Source organism: Budorcas taxicolor, chromosome 14, assembly GCF_023091745.1.
Source record: "Budorcas taxicolor isolate Tak-1 chromosome 14, Takin1.1, whole genome shotgun sequence".
Taxonomy (NCBI): Eukaryota; Metazoa; Chordata; class Mammalia; order Artiodactyla; family Bovidae; genus Budorcas; species Budorcas taxicolor.
The window spans coordinates 89,376,268-89,396,702 of record NC_068923.1 but is presented as its reverse complement, the minus strand read 5'-3'; the positions used below and the strand labels follow the sequence as shown (position 1 = coordinate 89,396,702).

General features: G+C 41.9%; 1 protein-coding gene across 6 annotated transcripts in view; it reads left to right on the top strand.

The window, feature by feature from the left end:
- Positions 1-20,435, top strand: part of WWP1 (WW domain containing E3 ubiquitin protein ligase 1) — a 139,468-nt gene that overhangs the window by 20,280 nt on the left and 98,753 nt on the right. For all 6 annotated transcript variants that reach the window (XR_008200604.1, XM_052652077.1, XM_052652074.1 and 3 more), the window contains exon 2: positions 5,053-5,147. The gene's annotated coding sequence lies outside the window, so the exon portion shown is untranslated. The remainder of the gene's footprint in view (positions 1-5,052; positions 5,148-20,435) is intronic.

The window sequence follows — 20,435 nt, the reverse complement described above, 5'->3', positions numbered from 1 at the left end:
TTACTTGTTGAAGGTTATGTCAGTTTATATATATATTAAGCCTTTGTAAGCCAGACACTTTTCTTAGCCATTTGTCAATATTAACTCAATTAATTCTCTTAATAAATCTATGAGGTAGGTACCATTATTTTATAGATATAAAAACTGAGGCAGTGTAGGGTAAGGGAGCTTGCCAGTAGTGGAACCAGGATTTGAACCTAGACAGTCTGGCTGCAGAATTTACTCGAGATCTCAACTATTGTTATGCTGTTTCTTAGTAAATGTGGGTGCAGAAGTTCAGATTCAGACTTGCCTCTGGTAAGTGATAGTTTCTTATTTTCAATAGTTGTTACTCTCTTCCCCCTACTCCCACCCGCATCAGCCAGACTAAAGGACTTCTATCAGTGAAAGTTTACTTGTTGACAGGATCTGAGTTGGGTTTCTTCTAACTTCTAACGTTACTAGATGTTGAGAGTTTTATATTAAGTTTGCTATAAAATGTAGTTTTGTTTTGTTTTTTACTAACCTCTGACTTGGCATCTGGTCCCATCACTTCATGGGAAATAGATGGGGAAACAGTGGAAACAGTGTCAGACTTTATTTTTGGGGGCTCCAAAATCACTGCAGATGGTGATTGCAGCCATGAAATTAAAAGACGCTTACTCCTTGGAAGGAAAGTTATGGCCAACCTAGATATTAAAAAAGCAGAGATATTACCTTGCCAACAAAGGTCTGTCTAGTCATGGCTATGGTTTTTCCATTGGTCATGTATGGATGTGAGAGTTGGACTGTGAAGAAAGCTGAGTGCCGAAGAATTGATGCTTTTGAACTGTGGTGCTGGAGAAGACTCTTGAGAGTCCCTTGGACTGCAAGGAGATCCAACCAGTCCATTCTAAAGGAGATCAGCCGTGGGTGTTCACTGGAAGGACTGAGGCTGAGGCTGAAACTCCGGTACTTTGGCTACCTCACCAAAGAGCTGACTCATTGGAAAAGACCCTGATGCTGGCAGGGATTGGGGGCAGGAGGAGAAGGGGACAACAGAGGATGAGATGGCTGGATGGCATCACCGACTCGATGCACATAAGTTTGGGTGAACTCCGAGAGTTGATGATGGACACAGGGAGGCCTGGCGTGCTGCGATTCATGGGGTTGCAGAGTCGGACACAACTGAGCAACTGAACTGAACAGAACTGACTCGGGAAAGGGCAGAACTCAGTATTTCTGTCAGCTCCAAATGGAAATATCTTTGATATTTGATCTCTCAACTGGCCTTTACTTTTTGTGTGTTATAGTTACTGCTAGCTTAGCCTCTAGCGTAAAGTAAAAGCATTAGTCGCTCAGTCATGTCTGACTCTTTGCAACCCGGTGGATTGTAGCCCTCCATGGCTCCTCCGTCCATGGGATTCTCCAGGCAAGAATCCTGGAGTGCGTTGCCTTTCTCTTCTCCAGGGCATCTTCCCCACCCCGGGATCAAACCTAAGTCTCCTGCATTGCAGGCACATTCTTTACTTCCTGGTCTGAGCCACCAGGAAGTACAAAGTCTGTTGTTGATTATTAATTGCTTTTTTGGGGAAGGAATTTGCATTCTGTACCGACAGGAAGATCTTGTAAATTTTGCTGACTTGAAGTTTAGTGAGTAAAGTTGTAGGAAATAAAGTAGGAAATAAATTGCAGGGAATTAATGGGCAGTAGGTATAAGGGTGTGTGTCGTGATAATTTGAGGAGGCATAAGGTTAAATTCAGCGAGGCTTTTGACTGTTACAGCAAGGGAAATGCAGTAACAATACAAGTATTTGAAGATTTGAGAAAGAAAAGACATTTTTATTAATTAGGTAACTGGTTGAGTAGGTTGATTACACAGAGTGAATTGAGAGCATGGTGGTCACATAGTGTGAAAATCTGAAACTGGGTGGAGATAAATAATAAGAGTTGGATATTAGTACAGACTTAAGAAATTTGACATTTTGAAGATAAATACATTTTCATCTTTAAAAAAAAAAACACCTCCTGTGTTCTTCCCATAAACTGGCATGTATTGGGCACTAAAATAAACTTTGACGTTTACTGCAAGTACAGAAGGGTGGAAGGCAGATGCGGAAAGGTGGAAGAGAGGAAGTTGTGATTATTAGACCCTATGATGAAATAGGCACTTGCAGATTAAAGACAAAGCACCCAGACTACAGTCGGAGGATAAAAAGTTCTGTGGATGCCGGTCTTCGTTAGTCCACTGTCTGGCAGATACTGCAAGTGCTCTTCCAGGCACCGTAGTTGCACGGGTCAAAAGCGTTACTCCTTCTCACTCAGTGGCACTTGCAGATGATCAGGAGGGTGAAATTCCTGTGCTTTGCTTTTAAAGGATTAATCAGTGAAGTTTATACAGAGAGGTTAGTGTGGACAAGTAAAGTTTTAAGAAATCATCTAGGTTCTATCCCAAATAATTAAAAGTACACATTGAGACCTCAGCACCAAGTTTATTTGAAGGTAGAGGAAAAGGCACAGTGGTTGAGGGCTCCTGGGAAGAAAGCCCTGTAGGAAATAGAGAAAAAATGCGGACACAGACATAGAGAACAGACTTACGACACGGAGGGTGACGGAGGAAGGGGGCGGGGGGATGTATAGAGAGAGTAACAGGGACACACACATTGCCACGTGTAAAATAGATAGCCAGTGGGAATTTGCTCTATGACTCCGGCAGCATGGGGCTCGGTCACATGAGAGCGGTGGGATGGCGAGGGAGGTTCCGCAGGGAGGGGACACACGTGTACGATGTTGATATTTGGCAGAAACCAAGGCTGTAAAGCAATTATCCTTCAATTAAAAATAAGTAAATTTTTAACAATTAAAATTCAACTCAATGAAAAGAGAATAATGTTAATGTTGCAGTGTTAACATTTGAAATGGTTGTACTTAGCCTGTTTCCTTGAGATGGGAATGTGAATGTGTAACTGGTAAGTGCTGTGCAGATGTAGGTAGGGGTGCTCTCGGCCGGCGGGGAGCTGGGGGTCCGGGGGTCCGAGGGGCTCGAGTTCCGTGGACAGGCGCTGAAGAGGCAGTGCAGTGCTGGACGCAGCTCCCGGAGCCCGGCACGGGGTCGCCCCTGCCGTCGGTGAGATGGAAGGGGGCCAGACCCGGGGTTGGCGCAGATGCCGAGGCTGGAGCGAGGGTGGCGACCTCAAGTGCGGAGGAGCCATAGGACTGTGTTCAGGGGCCGCCCGGGAAGGCAGAAGTAGTCTCGGAATCGTAGGAGACCTAGTGGTGACCATTCGGAGAGTGCGATGAAAGGGAACGACTCTGAAGTTGAAAGGCACTGGGTACTGAGAAGGGTTTTCCTCCTTCCTCTCCCTTTCTGCCCACGTGCATTCACCTGGGCTTTGAAACCAAGGCCTGGTGATACGTAGTCCAGATAAAATGGATCTTTCCTTTCTGAATATTTCGGTCCTACAGAAACTGTAAAACCTAACAGAAGTGTGCTTTATTATATCAGGATTCTGCTAGTGAAATATTCTTGAGATACATCTAAAAGCTATCTCTGCAGTTAGAGCATTGCATTGTTTTTTAAGGTTACCCTTTAGGGTCCCCATGTACCCAGGACTGAGACGTGCCCGAGAAGCAGGACTCAGCCTGGATGGTCTGTCTTATCTTTGCCACATTCATGGAGTTTCAAATTGTGTGTTTTAAATTTTAATTCATTGTTAAAATTCATTGAGTTTTAAATTTTAAATTTTATTGCCTAAATGATTTTTTAACCTTTCAAGTTCCACGCCCATTGGACTAACTTTCTTTATCAACTGGTATATACCATCCTGTCTTGTTGCTGGGATGTTACCTGTGTATTATCGTCCTCAAACTAGAGTACCAGTGTGGAAACAGGGACCACTTTTGTGTCTTTGCCATACCCACTTTAATAGACTAGGCAGTCACTAAGTGTATTTATTAATTGATCCAGGCAGATGGATACATGATATTTCTCTGGCTTTTCTAATCCGTAATGCTGTGCATAGTATGCAAAGTGAATCAGATATGTTGGATTTTTTTTTTTTTAATTTTGCTTCTGACTCAAGAATGACGTCTTAAAGTAAGCAGGCAATTAAGATATATTTTCTGAGTGAGGTGTTGATAGGTCTGTAACCTTGGAGGACTGGAAATGTCGTTTATTATCTACATTCAGGACTCTCGCTGTTCTTTGCAGTTGAATAGTAATGAGCTCTTATACAACTCTGATATTTTTAAAGGATTGAACTGCACATAATCAGCTTACATATAATTGGCCATATATGTTATGACCTAAATTAATTTGGACGAGTAACCAGTTCACTCAAAAGTTTGTTAAAACTCAGACTTTGTTTTTTTCTTTTGCCACGACTGGTCACACAGCTGTTTCAGTGGCAGAATTGGAAATGAAATTCAAATAGTCTGACTGCAGAATTGGCCCTTGAAAACTCTACAGCATGTTGTCTTCCACAATTTGTTTCTCTTCTGTTCTCTATCCTGGTTATGGCTCCATTGTCCACCCAGATAGCGAAGTGGGACATTTTAGTTGTGTGAAATCCTCCTTCCTTCTAAGACTCAGCTATCCGTAATCATCTGTCAGAGATCTTACATGTATGCTGAGCTTTCTCCTTCTCATAGCCAGTGCTCTGGTTCAGATAAACTTGTTACTTTAAATCTGGACCCATTTCTACTGAAGTATTCTTCTAAAATGCAGTTCTTGTTATGGAAACCTATCAGTCTTACCTTCAGGATAAGCTTTAAACTTTAAACTACTGTGCTTTGTTTATTTTGGATACCATATGAACTATCCTATAGGGTTCTTTATAGTTTAGATTACTGTTTGCCTGTGGGCCTCCTCCCTTTGCATCAGTCTTATCAACAGTTCTCTGAATGCTCCGTGTTTTCTGTGATTCATTATTGAAGAATTGCGCTCTAACACACGGTTTATTCGAAGGTTTCTTTCTCTATGAACCTCTTCCTGACTGAGTCACCCACTTTCTCTCATGTGCCCCAGATGTAGTGGTTGCTGTTTAGCATCTGTTTTAGTAATTGTCACGCTGAAAGCTGTTTTTCTGTTTATAGGTTGTCTCCTCACTAGACTATGAGCTCCGTGGAAGAAGGAATCGTGTCTTACTCATCTTTATATCTCCATTATCTAGAACAGTTCCTGGTACAAAGTAAGTGATTAACTAAGACTATATTTAGCAGTTAAACTCCAGACCTGTTGAGAGTTAAGTATACCTATGTAGACTGAGAATGCATTGTCATAAAAACTATGGTTGTGGGCTTTTAACACTTCTGAGCCACAGTACCTCCCTACTCACATAATGTCACTGTAATGCTCATATTAAAGAATGTAACTGAAACCATACTCACAGAAAACTAGTTAATCTAATCACACTAGGACCACAGCCTTGCCTAACTTAATGAAACCAAGCCAAGCCCGCAGGGCAACCCAGGATGAGCAGGTCATGGTGGAGAGGTCTGATAGAATGTGGTCCACTGGAGAAGGGAATGGCAAGCCACTTCAGTATTCTTGCCTTGAGAACCCCATGAATAGTATGAAAAGGCAAAATGATAGGATACCAAAAGAGGAACTCCTCAGGTCATTCAGTTCAGTTCAGTTCAGTCACTCAGTCGTGTCTGACTCTTTGCGACCCCATGAATCGCAGCGTGCCAGGCCTCCCTGTCCATCACCATCTCCTGGAGTTCACCCAGACTCATGTCCATCGAGTCTGTGATGTCATCCAGCCATCCCATCCTCGGTCATCCCCTTCGCCTCCTGCCCCCAATCCCTCCCAGGATCAGAGTCTTTTCCAGTGAGTCAACTCTTCGCATGAGGTGGCCAAAGTACTGGAGCTTCGCTTTAGCATCATTCCTTCCAAAGAAATCCCAGGGTTGATCTCCTTCAGAATGGACTGGTTGGATCTCCTTGCAGTCCAAGGGACTCTCAAGAGTCTTCTCCAACACCACAGTTCAAAAGCATCAATTCTTCGGCGCTCAATATGCCACCAAATTTGGAAAACTCAGCAGTGGCCACAGGACTGGAAAAGGTCAGTTTTCATTCCAATTCCAAAGAAAGGCAATGCAAAAGAATGCTCAAACTACCGCACAGTTGCACTCATCTCACATGCTAGTAAAGTAATGCTCAAAATTCTCCAAGCCAGGCTTCAGCAGTACGTGAACCGTGAACTCCCTGATATTCAAGCTGGTTTTAGAAAAGGCAGAGGAACCAGAGATCAAATTGCCAACATCTGCTGGATCATGGAAAAAGCAAGAGAGTTCCAGAAAAACATCTATTTCTGCTTTATTGACTATGCCAAAGCCTTTGACTGTGTGGATCACAATAAACTGTGGAAAATTCTGAAAGAGATGGGAATACCACATCACCTAACCTGCCTCTTAAGAAGTCTGTATGCAGGTCAGGAAGCAACAGTTAGAACTGGACATGGAACAACAGACTGGTTCCAAATAGGAAAAGGAGTACGTCAAGGCTATATATTGTCACCCTGCTTATTTAACTTCTGTGCAGAGTACATCATGAGAAACGCTGGGCTGGAAGAAACACAAGCTGGAATCAAGATTGCCAGGAGAAATATTAATAACCTCAGATATGCAGATGACACCACCCTTATGGCAGAAAGTGAAGAGGAGCTAAAAAGCCTCTTGATGAAAGTGAAAGAGGAGAGCGAAAAAGTTGGCTTAAAGCTCAACATTCAGAAAACGAAGATCATGGCATCCGATCCCATCACTTCATGGCAAATAGATGGGGAAACAGTAGAAACAGTGTCAGACTTTATTTTGGGGGGCTCCAAAATCACTGCAGATTGTGACTGCAGCCATGAAATTCAAAGACGCTTACTCCTTGGAAGAAAAGTGATGACCAACCTAGATAGTATATTCAAAAGCAGAGACGTTACTTTGCCGACTAAGGTCCGTCTAGTCAAGGCTATGGTTTTCCCAGTGGTCATGTATGAATGTGAGAGTTGGACTGTGAAGAAGGCTGAGCGCCGAAGAATTGATGCTTTTGAACTGTGGTGTTGGAGAAGACTTTTGAGAGTCCCTTGGACTGCAAGGAGATCCAACCAGTCCATTCTGAAGGAGATCAGCCCTGGGATTTCTTTGGAAGGAATGATGCTAAAGCTGAAGCTCCAGTATTTGGCCACCTCACAGAAAGAGTTGACTCACTGAAAAAGACTCTGATGCTCGGAGGGATTGAGGGCAGGAGGAGAAGGGGACGACTGAGGATGAGATGGCTGGATGGCATCACTGACTTGATGGACGTGAGTCTGAGTGAACTCCGGGAGCTGGTGATAGACAGGGAGGCCTGGCGTGCTGGTATTCATGGGGCCGCAGAGTTGGACACGACTGAGCAACTGAACTGAAAGAATGTATATAGATACAGAAGCAACCTAAGTGTCCATCAGCAGCTAAGTGGATTAAGACGATATGATGGGTGTGTGTGCGTGTATGTGTACAATGGGGTATACATTTTAAGCGGCCATAAAAAGGAATGAAATTTTGCCATTTGTATCAGCAGATGAACTTGGAGGGTATTATGCTCAGTGAAATAAGTCAGACAAAGACATACTGTATGATATCACTTATATGTGGAATCTAAAAAAACAACCAACTAGTGAATGTAACAGAAAAGAAAGACTCAGAGATACAGAGAATGAATTAGTGGTTACTGGTGTTCAGGGAAGGAGGAGGGGCAATATAAAGATAGGAGATTTAGAGGTATCAACTATTAAGTATAAAATAAGCTACACGGATATATCTGTACACATGGGAATACAGCCACTATTTTAAAATGATTATAAATGGAGCATAATCTTTAAAAATTATGAAACTATACTGTACATCTGTAACTTACATAATATTGCACATCAGCTATACTTCAGTAAAAAATTCATTATCACATTAAAAAATTAGGTATGTAGCAGTACTTTACGTGTATTTTAAGTACGTGCCTGCTAAGTCACTTCAGTCGTGTTTGACGCTTTGCGACCTTATGGACTGTAGCCCGCCAGGCTCCTCTGTCCATGGGCTTCCCCAGCAAGGATACTGGAGGGTTGCCATTCCCTCTTCCAGGGGATCTTCCCGACCCAGGGATCAAAACTTTGTGTCTTAGGTCTCCTGCATTGCCAGGCATTTACCACTAGCACCCCCTGGGAAGCCCTTAAGTGCCATGCAACTTTGTTATTAAATGAAATATGAAAGCTAACTGTTGAAGTAGATGATTTTGTTTGCTGTGTATCTTGCTTGTTAAGGCAAAGTAGTACTATTTTTGAACCATTTTTATCACTTGCAGTTTAAATTTTCAGTTACTGGTGACTAGAGGCATGACTCTAGAGTCCGAGGACTGGTCTGTACAGAACAAAGGGAGGAATAGCTTGGGGGTGGAAATCTGGGTACAGAAAAAGTTTTAAGCAGTTAGCGCGAACAGTCTTTTGCCTAGTTGGCAGTTTCATAGTCTGCACAGCGTTTTAAACTTTACAGTTCTTTTTAAATAACTCTTTCTCAGTCTTTATCCTCAGCAGTGACTTTTTGGTCCAATTCACTAATAAAGTCTCTCAATTTGCTTTTAATCTACCTCCAGATTAATTCATATCTTCACTTATCCTTCGATCCCTCATTTACTGTTCAGGGGAAGAAGTACCTCCTTTTTCTTGGAAGACTAATTACACACCATCTGTGGGAATGCTGTGGCTTTTCCTGGTTTGCCTTATTAGGCTGCAGGCGTACTCCCTACCTCATCTGATGAATTAATGATCGACACTTTTCTATGTCTACTTCCTTCTCATCATGTATTTTTTACACTTTTTATAATTCTATAATTTGAACATGCCAGTTCTGGATTGTGTTAACATATGGAAGTTAATAATAAAAGCAAACCTTTGGGAACCACAGTTAACTCTGCTCAGAACTGGGTCAGTACCAACACAGTTAAAGAGCTGCCTGTGAGTAACTCTGTTACCTACATTCCTGCCCTTCCCCAACCCCTGAAGTAACTGCCATTTTCAATTTTTTTTAAATTATCTTTTTAAAAAAATAGAATTACCACAGATATGTTTATTTTGAATTTAATATTATGTTTAGAGTCTTTTTAAAGCTTGCACAAATGATGTTTTAAGAAAAGTCTAGTTTATAAACAGATCTTTATATTTCAATGAAGATAACCAAGCATCATAAAAGAATGATAGAAAAGGCTCAGTGCACATTCAAATTTAAAACAAGAAAATAGCCATGGAGACTTATTTTTGTATGATGTGGATATTGCTGTACCATATATAAAAGAAAGCTCCTTACTCAGAGTGCAGAAGTGTAGCCAGATGTATCTCCACACAGTGGTTTCTTGAATTTGTGAAGAATGTTTCAGTTAGATTCATAGCGTCCTCCTTGAAGAGTGGTGGCTGTCGTTTGCTTGCCCTTTGCACCTCAGCAGTTCTTCAGTGGGCCTCAGTCAGTTGTTCATACTGATCACATAAGCTTTTGAGACACAGGATCCACAGTGTTCCCATGTTTCTGGATTTTTTTCCGTTGTGTAATTGTAGCATTTTCAGAAGAAATACATAGCAAAAGATGAGGCTGTGGTAACTGCGAAAAGAATTCATTGCTTCTTTGTCATTAAGAATTGGAAGTCTTCCTTGATGCTCAGTGTAGAACATTAAGTCTTGGAGGTGGGACTCAGTGAAATAAAGATGTTACTGCTTTGAACTCCTGTTTGTCTATTTTCATTTACTATTGGGTTTTCTAAGATCCATTCATGTTGTTGCCTACAGCTATAGTTCATTCATTCTCACTACTGTATAACGTTCCATTGTGTATTAGCCTAATTCTTTTAACCATTTTTCTGCCAGTGAACATTTGAGCATATTGGTGATGGCTTTTATTATGAAGAATGCTTAAATTTGGAACAAGTATCAGTGCAAAATTTTTGTAGTGTGTACCTAGAATTGTTCATTCAGTTCAGTTCAGTCACTCAGTCGTATCCAACTCTTTGCGACCCCATGAATCACAGCACGCCAGGCCTCCCTGTCTATCACCATCTCCCGGAGTTCATTCAAACTCAGGTCCATCAAGTCGGTGATGCCATCCAGCCATCTCATCCTCAGTCGTCCCCTCTTCCTCCTGCCCCCAATCCCTCCCAGCATCAGAATCTTTTCCAATGAGTCAACTCTTTCTGTGAGGTGGCCAAAGTACTGGAGTTTCAGCTTTAGCATCATTCCTTCCAAAGAACACCCAGGGCTGATCTCCTTCAGAATGGACTGGTTGGATCTCCTTGCAGTCCAAGGGACTCACAAGAGTCTTCTCCAACACCACAGGTCAAAAGCAAGAATTCTTCTGTGCTCAGCTTTCTTCACAGTCCAACTCTCACATCCATACATGACCACTGGGAAAACCATAGCCTTGACTAGACGGACCTTTGTTGGCAAAGTAATGTCTCGGCTTTTGAATATGCTGTCTAGGTTGGTCATCACTTTTCTTCCAAGGAGTAAGCGTCTTTGAATTTCATGGCTGCAGTCACCATCTGCAGTGATTTTAGAGCCCCCCAAAATAAAGTCTGACACTGTTTCCACTGTTTCCCATCTATTTCCCATGAAGTGATGGGACCAGATGCCATGATCTTCGTTTTCTGAATGTTGAACTTTAAGCCAACTTTCTCGCTCTCCTCTTTGACTTTCATCAAGAGGCTTTTTAGCTCCTCTTCACTTTCTGCCATAAGGGTGGTGTCATCTGCATATCTGAGGTTATTGATATTTCTCCTGGCAATCTTGATTCCAGCTTGTGTTTCTTCCAGCCCAGCGTTTCTCATGATGTACTCTGCACAGAAGTTAAATAAGCAGGGTGACAATATATAGCCTTGACGTACTCCTTTTCCTATTTGGAACCAGTCTGTTGTTCCATGTCTAGTTCTAGTCTTCCTGACCTGCATACAGATTTCTCAAGAGGCAGGTCAGGTGGCCTGGTATTCCCATCTCTCTCAGAATTTTCCACAGTTTATTGTGATCCACACAGTCAAAGGCTTTGGCATAGTCAATAAAGCAGAAATAGATGTTTTTCTGGAACACTCTTGCTTTTTCCATGATCCAGCAGATGTTGGCAATTTGATTTCTCGTTCCTCTGCCTTTTCTAAAACCAGCTTGAACCTCAGGGAGTTCACGGTTCACGTATTGCTGAAGCCTGGCTTGGAGAATTTTGAGCATTACTTTACTAGCATGTGAGATGAGTGCAACTGTGCGGTAGTTTGAGCATTCTTTGGCATTGCCTTTCTTTGGGATTGGAATGAAAACTGACCTTTTCCAGTCCTATGGCCACTGCTGAGTTTTCCACATTTGCTGGCATATTGAGTGCAGCAGTTTCACAGCATCATCTTTCAGGATTTGAAGTAGCTCAACTGGAATTCCATCACCTCCACTAGCTTTGTTTGTAGTGATGCTTTCTAAGGCCCACTTGACTTCACATTCCTGGATGTCTGGCTCTAGATGAGTGATCACACCATCGTGATTATCTTTAAGGACATGCAAATGATCGGCTTTATAAAATAATGCCAAGTTGTTTCCCAACAAGTTTACCAAATTTAATACCTACCAGCAGTTTAAGGTTTGCCAGTTTAAACAACTAGTACCAGTGTGTAAAGAGTCACCACTGCCCCACCTTTTTTTCTTTCCATTATTTAGGTCAAAATTCCTAGTCTTTACCATTCTTGTGAGTTTGAAAATAGCATCTCTTGTGGTCTTAACTAGTATTTCTCTGATGAATAATTGAGATTCTGTATTTCTTAAAAATACATCTTGGCCAGACAAGTTTCCATGTCTATAAAATTTCTATTCAGTTTGTTTTCTTTTCCCCACATTTGCTTACTGGTTTTTTTTTTTTTTTACTTTTTTGTCAAGGTTCTTACATAGTTTAATTACTAACGTTTATTCAGTTTTACATTTTGTAAATATCTCCAAGTTTTTGGCTTGTCTTTTAGCTGTTTGTTTTTAATGATGTTTTATGCTAAATAGAAGTTCTCAGTTTCTACACAGTGAAAATATTCATTCTTTTCTTCTTTGGTTAGTATGCTTTAGAAATCTTTCTTTTTGGGAGGACTCAAAACAATAGTGTAATTTCTTTTGAAACTTTGTCTTTCATATTAATATCACTAGTTTGTCTTCAGTTGCTTTTGTATACAATGTGAGGTAGAAATCCAGTCTAATTCTTCCAATATAGATAATATCTGGACCATTTAATTGTCCCTCCTTTCTCACAGTTCTGCATTGCTACATCTGTTGTATTAGTATGTCCTTAGATATGTAGGTCTTTTGGGAAACTTTATTTTTTACTTTTTATTTTGTGTTGAAGGATACCAAATTAACAATGTTGGGATAGTTTCAGGTGGAGGCAGTGGGACTCAGCCACACATATACATGTATCCATTCTCTTGAGGGCCTCTTTATGTTGTTTCACTTTATTTGTTGTTGTTTTTATTCAGTCGCTAAGTTGTGTCCGACTCTTTGCAACCCCATGGACTGCAGCACACCAAGCTTCCCTGTCTTGCACTAACTCCCGGGGTTTGCTCAAACTCATGTCCGTTGAATTAGTGGTGCTGTCCAACTGTTTTATGCTGTGACACGCACTTCTCCTCTTGCCCTCAATCTTCCTCAGCATCAGAGTCTTTTCCAGTGAGTCAGTTCTTCCTATCAGGTGGGCAAAGTATTGGAGCTTCAGCTTGCATTAGTCCTTCCAGTGAATATACAGGACTGATTTCCTTTAGGATGGACTGGCTTGATCTCCTCACAGTCCAAGGGACTCTCAAGAGCCTTTCCAGCACTAGAGTTCAAAAGCATCAATTCTTTAGCATTCAGCCTTCTTTATGGTCCTACTGTCACATCTGTACATGGTTACTGGAAAAATGATAGCTTTGACCCTGTGGACCTTTGTCAGCAAAGTGATGTCTTTGCTTTTAATATGCTATCTAGGTTTGTCATAGCTTTCCTTTTCTCTAGACAAGAATCTCAGAGTGGGTAGTCATTCCCTTCTCCAGGGGATCTTCTCAACCCAGGGATCCAACCCAGGTCTCCTTCATTGCAAGCGGATTCTTTACTTCCTGAGCCACGAGGGAAGACCCTCCAAGGAGCAAACGTCCTTTAATTTCAAGGCTGCGGTCACCATCAGCAATGATCTGGGAATCCAAGAAAATGAAATTCGTCACTGCTTCCACCTTTTCCCTCTTCTATTTGCCGTGAAGTGATGGGACAGGATGCTATGATCTTAGTTTTTTGAATGTTCAGTTTTAAGTCAGCGTTTTCACTCTCCTCTTTCACTTTCATCAAGGGGCCTTTAGTTCCTCTTCACTTTCTGCTGTTAGAGTGGTATCATCTTCGTATCTGAGGTTGTTGATATTTCTGTCAGCAATCCTGATTCCAGTTTGCGCTTCATCCAGCCCAGCATTTCACATGATGTCCTCTGCATAGAAGTTAAATAAGCAGAGTGACAGTATATAGCCTTGACGTACCCCTTTCCCAATTTTGAACCAATCAGTTGTTCCATGTAAGGTTCTAAATGTTGCTTCCTGACCTGCATACAGGTTTCTCAGGAGACAGGTAGGATGGTCTAGTATTCCCATCTCTTGAAGAACTTTTCACAGTTTGTTGTGATTCATATAGTCAGTGAAACAGAAATAATATTTTTTGGAATTCCCTTGCTTTCTCTATTATCCTACAAATTTTGTTTATTTGATCTCTGGTTCCTCTGCCCTTTCTAAACCCAACTTGTACTTCTGGAGTTCTCAGTTCACATATTACTGAAGCCTAGTTTGAAGGATTTTGAGCGTAACCTTACTAGCATGTGGAAAGAGTGCAGTTGTATAGTTTGAACATTCTTTAGCATTGCCCCTCTTTGCAATTGGAATGAAACTGACCTTTTCCAGTCCTGTGGCTACTGCTGAGTTTTCCAAATTTGCTGGCATATTGAGTGCAGCAGTTTCACAGTATATTTTTTCAGGATTTGAAATAGCTCAGCTGGAATTCCATCACCTCCACTAGCTTTGTTCATAGTGATGCTCCCTAAGGCCCACTTGACTTCGCACTTCAGGATGCTGGCTCTCGGTGAGTGACAACACCATCATGGCTATTCAGGACATTATGATCTTTTTTGTATAATTTTTGTGTGTGCTCTTGCTGCCTCTTCTTAATCTCTTGGTTTTATTAGGTCCTTACCGTGTCTTTTATTGAACCCATCTTTGCATGAAATGTTCCCTTGATATCGCCAATTTTCTTGAAGAGATGTCTAGACTTTCCCATTCTATTGTTTTCCTCTACTTCTTTGCATTGTTCATTGAAGAAGGTCTTATCTTCCCTTGTTATTCTCTGAAACTTTGCATTCAGTTGGGTATATCTTTGCGTTTCTCCTTTGCTTTTCACTTTTCTTTTCTCAGCTATTTGTAAAGCCTCTTCAGACAACCCCTTTCCTTCTTGGATTTCTTTTTCTTTGGGATGGTTGTGGTCACTGCCTCCTGTGCAGTGTCACAAACCTCCATCCATAGTTCTTCAGGCACTCTGGCTACCTGATCTAATCCCTTGAATCTAGTCATCACCTCTACTGTATACTCATAAAGGATTTTATTTAGGGCATACCTGAATGGCCCTAGTGGCTTTCCCTACTTTCTTCAATTTAAGTCTGAATTTTGTAATAAGGAATTCATGATCTGAGCCACTGTTAGCCCAGGTTTTGTTTTTGCTGACTGTATAAAATTTTTCCATCTTCAGCTGCAAAGTAGAAGATCAGGCTGATTTCAGTGTTGACCATTTGGTGGTGTCCATGTGTAGAGTTGTCTTTTGTGTTGTTGAAAGAGGGTGTTGGCTACGACCAGTGTGTTCTGTTGGCAAAACTCTAAACTTGCCCATTACTCGAGTTATCTCTTGACATCCCACTTTTGCATTCCAATCCCCTATGGTGAAAAGGACATCTTTTTTGGTGTTAGTTCTAGAAGGTCTTGTAGGTCTTCATAGAGCCGGTCAACTTCAGCTTCTTGGGCATTAGAGGTTGGGGCAGAGACTTGGATGGCTGTGATGGTGAATGGTTTGCCCCCTGCTCTTCCCCTGTAGCACATTGGACACCTTCCACCGTGTTGGGCTCATCTTCCACTTGTCACATCTTTATGCCTTTTCATAGTGTTCATGCGTTCCCGTGGCAGGAATGCTGGAGTGGGTTGCCGTTCCCTCCTCCGGTGGCCCTCGTTTTGTCAGAAATCTCCATTATGACCCGTCCGTCTCGAGTGGCCCCGCACTGTGTGGTTCATAGCTTCATTGAATCACACAAGCTCTTTTACCACAGCCAGGCTGCGATCCATGAGGGCGCCACTGTATTCACCCTTCACCAAGTCTTGCCAGACATTTATTTGTTTTAGTATTTTCTAAGAACTGTGACTTTGTTGATATTCTCTGTTACTTTTTTTTTACTTCATTAGTTTCTGCTTTTTTATTACCTTTTGCTTTCTTAGGGTTTACTGATTACTGTCTTTCTAATTTAACAGATTGTCCTGTTAACTCATTTACTTTCAGCCTTTCTTCTTTTCCTAGGACAAGTCATTAAGGCTATAGATTTGCCTCAAACTGTAACATTTACTGTATTCCAAAAATGTTTGTAGCTCAGTTACATTCATTTTTAAGTGTTTTTTTGGAAGCCTGATATGCTGCAGTCCATGGGGTCATAAAGAGTCAGACACTACTTTGCAGCTAAACAACAAACATTGTTATTTTTTGAAATTGTATTTAGTTATTTATGTTTGGTTGAGCTGGGTCTTCATTGCTACTCGAGAGCTTTGTCTAGTTGCAGTGAGCAGAGGTTTTGCTCTTGTTGAGATGTGGGTGCTTCTCACTGCGCTGGCTTCACTTGTTACAGAGCATGTGCCCTGAGGCAGGAGGCTTCAGTACTTCTGGCTCCAGGTTTCTACAGCGCAGGCTCAGAACTTGTGCCCTGTGGGCTCAGTTGCTCCTGGCGTGTGGAGTCTTTCCAGACTGGGGACCTCACCTGTGTCCTCTGCATTGGCAGGTGGACTCACAACCATTCTTCCCGGGGAGTCCAGTTTTTAGTATTTTTCGAAAAATTTCCATTACCGTTTCTGACGACTCATGCAATATTTAGAAGTGTTATTATTTTATATTTGTATTTTAAAAATTAATCTTTCATTATTGATTTTTAACTTAACTGCATTTTTATCAGCACCCAGGAAGAAAATCATACGTATTCTTTGAAATTTAATGACAGTTACCTCCCAACGTACGTATTGTTTTTCTATATGTTCCATGTATCCTTGAGAAGAATGTTTGTTTTCTAACACTTAGGTTCTGTTCATTAAATTCTTATTCATCGTTTTGTTTTTAGGTGTTTTTTGATTCACTTGGTCTATAGAAAATCAGTGTGTGTTGGAATCACCCAAATCAGTGGTCAGTTTCTTCCTGTAGTTCTACAGTCTTTAAAGGCTTTTCTCCTGGGAGATTGTGAATTTTTTTTTTTTTTTTTTGCCTGGTCTGGATGGAGATTTGATTTGCTTAGAAATGTTTCAGGCTAGAGAGAAGCTAGGAGAAAGCACAGGGTGTAGAATTCTCTTTTTAATTTTCACTGTCAACTGGGAGAGCAGTGTACTCACGGTACTGAACTTAGAAGCTGCGTTCTTCAGGTTCCTTTGGGTTCTCAGATGCAGGTTAGCGCTCTTGATCCTTTTTGTTCTGTCTCCTCTCGGACTTCTTCCATTCGTCCTTATTACTTCATCTCTTGGTTCATGCTGGTGCTCCCACTTTCGACCTTTTGGGGTGCTCACCACATCTGCCCTATTTTCATCTTTCCACGTTGATCCTTGCTGAGATGGTTGAACTGGAGTGGCATCTCCCCATCACTTGTAGGGGACTGCTGCTCTGTGTTTGAACTGAGATCAACAGAGGATTAGCACTTCACTTCACCTAAGCATTCTCTCGATGGAGGGGCCAGCATTTCCTCTGGTAGCTCATCAGGTCTGAGAGGCTTAGAAGTCGGAGAGTGACAGTCTTTTGCTTTTACTGAGTATTTCATCTTTTTTCCAGAGAGGTCTCACTCTCTCCTTCACACACCCTGATCTGACTTCTGGTGGATGCAGCAAGGTCCCAGTCCAAGGTGACTTACTTCCTGTTCGCAACCATCACTGTTCTTGAAATTATTTACTTTGCCAGTTTTGGTGTCCCTTCGAGGCTGTCACTCTAGTTGGAGATCAAACCAGTCCATCCTAAAGAAAATCAGTCCTGAGTGTTCACTGGAAGGACTGATGCTGAAGCTAAAGCTCCAGTACGTTAGCCACCTGATGCCAAGAGCTGACTCATTGGAAAAGACCCTGATGCTGGGAAAGATCGAGGGCAGGAGGAGAAGGGGACGACAGAGAATGAGATGGTTGGATGGCATCACCGACTTGATGGACATGAGTTTGTGTAAGCTCCGGGAGAGGGTGAAGGACAGAGAAGCCTGGCGTGCTGCAGTCCATGGGGTCACAGAGAGTTGAACACGACTGAGCGACTGGACAGCAAGCTGATGCTGCCCTTTCTCCCATTCCTTCTGTAGCTGTTCTTCTCCTCGTTCTCTCACAGCTGGGGCATCAGGCTGAGCTTTGCTGCCTCAGAGATAGAAGCTGCCTGAAGGCTAGATAAGGAGGTACCAGCAGAGGAGACATCTTCGTTAGGAGTACCCTGAGGCTTTAAATGCAGTTTGGGTCTCTGGAAGGGTCCTCTGTCGTCATACCTATAATATCTTGAGAGCAGTTGTCTTTGGTGCTCTGCGACTGAACATCCTATCTATAGAGCTTCACAGTCATTGTCCCTCTAGTACCCGCTGCAGCTTGCCTTTTTCCACTGTTTATCCTGAAGTCGTGGCCTCTGTTACAGCCTCTACTGCCTTAGTCATGACGGCAGTCGTGGCCTCCATAGCAATCATGATGTTTCCCTTCAAATCTCTCTTCACCTCTTCTAGGTGAATAGGCGAATTCAGGCGGTCTGTGCAGGACAGCTTCTCTGGTCCGTATCTGTTTTGTGAAAATTGTGATTTCTTTTCAGTGAAAAGAACCACCATCCTTGTCCCTGTCCTGTCCTTGATTAGCAGGGCTCCCTGGAATTCTGCTGTCTAGAGATTCTTTACTGAGGCTCTAGGCTGAACAGCAACTCCAGGTTCTCAAACTGAGCATAATGAAAACCTTTCCACCTCCCTGCATTACTGGGTTCTCACGGTAAATGCTCGGTGCTGATAACTCTCTAAAGAACTCCTGAATGGAGACTTCTGCTTCTTACAAGTTGGGCTCCCTAGAAAGACAGTGTAGGGTGGCAGATGGGGAAGTGGCCCTGTTCCCAGCAGCCTGTGGAGCAGTGGGCAGGATGGAAGTCAGTCTCAGGTGCTGTGACGTGCTATCATCGTAACTATGTCAAATGGTTGAAACAGCCTCAGTCGTCTGTTTCGGGGTCATAGATGGTGCTTCTACCATGCTATACCATTCCTCAACCCAGAAGTCTGTCAGGGACTTGCCATTCTTTTTGGCTGAGATCACTTTGTTGGGCTGGGAGAAGGAACCAAAGCTAGGCTTTTTTTTTTTTTTAAAGCATGCAAATTTGGAGTTCTCTGTCTGCTTGCTTAGATTGACTCTTGTATCATTTTCTTTGTTTTCCCTGATAACGCTCTTTTTCTGCTATTATGACTAAGCCCAGCTTTCCTTTTGTTCGTATTTACGTCCTTTTCCATAGTTTTGCTTCCATGCTTGTCAGCATCTTTATTTTGTAGGCGTCTCTCATCTTACTCTTGTATTTGCTGTTACTGTGATTATTTCTATATTTGCACTGTCTTACTTTATGCTTTCTGATAATGCTGGTTGTTTATGCTTTTTTTTTTTTCCTTTCCTTTTCTAGCCGTTTTTTTGGGAATTGAATTTTTTTTTAAATTGTATTCTCTTCTACTCTACTGGTTTGGAAATTACACTCCTTATTTCTGTTCTTCTTTGGTTACCCTTGAAATCCTGCTGGGAATGCTATGTAGTCCAAAGTTAAGCCAGAGCACAGGCCCTCTGCCGGACAATGCAGAGAGTTGACCTCGTCAGCCCCTGTCTTCTTGCTCCCTGCCCAGCCGCTCCACTTGGTGTCTCTGTCCTTGGTTCTGTATTTTAATGGTTTATTCTGGTTTTATTTACATACCATAATAAGATGTCACTGTTGTTATTTTATTGGCAGTGTTTATCTAGATTTACTTGTATGCTGACCAGTTTCTTTACTCATCTTTCCCTTCCTGCATCTCAGAGCATCCTCCTGTGTAATTTTATTCTGTTTTGGAAACGAGTCTTTCAGATTTTGTCGAAGTAAAGGCCTGCTGTTGGTAAACTCTGGCACAGACTTGATACCTTCTGTGTTCCAAAGAGAGTTTTGGTGCTTGAATCCATTTTCTCAGTTTCCGCAGATAGACGCTTGCTCCGCCTTCTGTGTTTCTGTCGCTGCTTGCTGAGAATCCTGCTGTCACCTGACTCTGTTCTGAGTGTCGTCACTCTTCTCTCTGGCTGCTTTTAGCTTGCCCTGTGTTTTGGTGCTGTGCAGCATGACTGCTGTGTGTCCCTGGGTGTCCAAACGTGAATGTCTTCATGCCCTGTGTTTCGGTGCTATGCAGCGCGACTGCTGTGTGTCCCTGTGTGTTCAAATGTGAGTGTCTTCATGTTTACCCCAACTATTTCATGCAGTGTTTCTTAGAATTGTGAACAAGTGTATTTCACGGTTCTAGAAAACTAAGTCATTTTCTCTGCTAGTACGATCTCCTCTTTCTTCACTTTCTGAGATTATGAGTAGAAATGTATGTCAGGTCACATTTTATCTTTTCATGTCTTTTAGTTTCTATTTGATTTTTCAAGCTATTTATCTCAGCATTACTTCTAAATGAATTTTTAAAGTTTATATTCAAGTTTGGTGATTTTCTCAAGTGCTATCTAATCTGAATAAACTATAGGCTCTAATTAATAATAATATATTGATATGGGACAAATATAGCATCCTAATATAAGAAATCAATAGTAGATGACACTGGGTATAGGATATATGAGAATGCTATTTTCTTTACGACTTTTCTGTAAATCTGAAACTATTCTAAAATGAAGAGTTTAAGCAAATTCGAAATGGTTCTTTTTCAGATATGCAGTGCCATTTTCATGGTCTCTTTGCTTGACCAACATGCCTTTTAGTGCTAAAACTAACTTTTAAAAATTTATGTTTAATAATTTTTATTATTTTTTATGTTTGGTCAGTTCAGTTCAGTCACTCAGTCATGTCCAACTCTTTGTGACCCCATGAATTGCAGCACGCCAGGCCTCCCTGTCCATCACCAACTCCCAGAGTTCACTCAGATTCATGCCCATAGAGTCTGTGATGCCATCCAGCCATCTCATCCTCGGTCATCCCCTTCTCCTCCTGCCCCCAATCTCTCCCAGCATC